This window comes from Myotis davidii, unplaced genomic scaffold, assembly GCF_000327345.1.
Source record: "Myotis davidii unplaced genomic scaffold, ASM32734v1 scaffold663, whole genome shotgun sequence".
Classification (NCBI taxonomy): Eukaryota; Metazoa; Chordata; class Mammalia; order Chiroptera; family Vespertilionidae; genus Myotis; species Myotis davidii.
The window spans coordinates 2,420,586-2,422,014 of record NW_006295816.1 but is presented as its reverse complement, the minus strand read 5'-3'; positions in this window follow the sequence as shown (position 1 = coordinate 2,422,014).

Below are 1,429 nucleotides of genomic sequence, written 5' to 3'. Positions count from 1 at the left end.
GCCGGGCCGTCCTGGGAGCGGCTGCGGGTCTGGCTGGGGCAGCTTGTCGAATGGAGGATTAGTGCGTGGGTCTCGCTTCCTGGGAATAAGTGAGTTCGTGTATGAAAAGCACATGGAGGAACTTCACTAAACGAGCAGGTTCCTGTCCTGTAGCGAGTAGATGGTTCTTCCACCCAGAGTCCTGGGACCCAGGCCGCCCCTCCCAGCTGGGAATACAGGCCTCGCCACCCAGCCCCGCAGCCCTGGGGGCGCTTGGGGGCGGGACAGGTCTGTGCTGAGCCCTGAGGGTGGCACAGGACCTGGCACCTCGGCCTTACCAGGGGCTCCCACAGGGAGCGGAGACTCACCCCTCTCCTGCCCCGACAGGCTGCCCCCGGCAGGCTCCGTGGGCAGAGGATGGGCAAGGGTGAGGCTGGGGGACATGTTCTTGGTGGCACGGCCCAAGCTCACAGCATCTGCAGATCCCTCCTCCTGGAACCCTCTCGCTGCCACCTGTGCCTGCCCTGGGACTGTCCCCTCCACCTCAACCCTCGCTCCTCCCAGGGTGCACCAGGGCACCGTGCAGAGACCATCAGGGCCTCTGCCCTCGCCCCACGGACACTCCTCTCCACCGAGCTCTCCCGAGCCCACTCAGCTGTGCCCCTGCCGCGAGGTCAAGGTGGAGCGACTTGTGTAGGTCACACGGGGCTGGGACCCGGCTCGGGGGTCTCCTGGCCAGGCTGAGTGGGTCTGGTCATCCCGGCATCGCTCAGGGCGTGTCCAGCTCTGGGCCTGGGCTCCGGGTGGGCTCCTGGGCGTGTCAGTGGGAGTCCCCCTCCTCTGCCCCTGCATCCCCGCAGGGAACACGTGCGATAGGACAGTGGCTGCCCGCAGCAGCCAGGCCCCGGAGCCGGCCCGGGAGCTGCACCGCCTCCTCCCCATTCATCATCTCCAACCAGGCAGAGCAGGGAACACGCAGCTCCCGGGCGATCACTGGTGATGGGCCGCAGCCTGGCTCCCGAGGGGGCGGGGCAACTGCCTGGCCCTTTCCCAGCGGCCAGGTGTCGGCTCTGCCTGCTACACAGCCCGGGACCTGGGCCCGCGGGACTCCCCTGAGAGCCCCTTGCTGCCTGGCCCAGCGGGTCTGGGGCCCCAGGCAAGTCTTTCCCCGCGTGCACAGTGGGCAGGTTCTTCCTACTGAGAGGACTGAGCTCATGGAGGGCCTGGAACAGTGCCTGACACGCGGGAACACCAGGTGAGTGTTCGCTAAATCGGTGACACGCTCACCCCAAAAGGTGGCCCGCGGGAGTGGGAGCTCGCGTCACAGGTGGGCTCAGCGTTCGGCAGCCCCGGGCCACAGGTCACCGGCCCAGGCCAACCTCCTGCCCCGCCTGGGTCAGGGTTCCGTCCCATCCCGCCCCGAGGGCCCTGCCCCTGGTGGGCAGAGCCT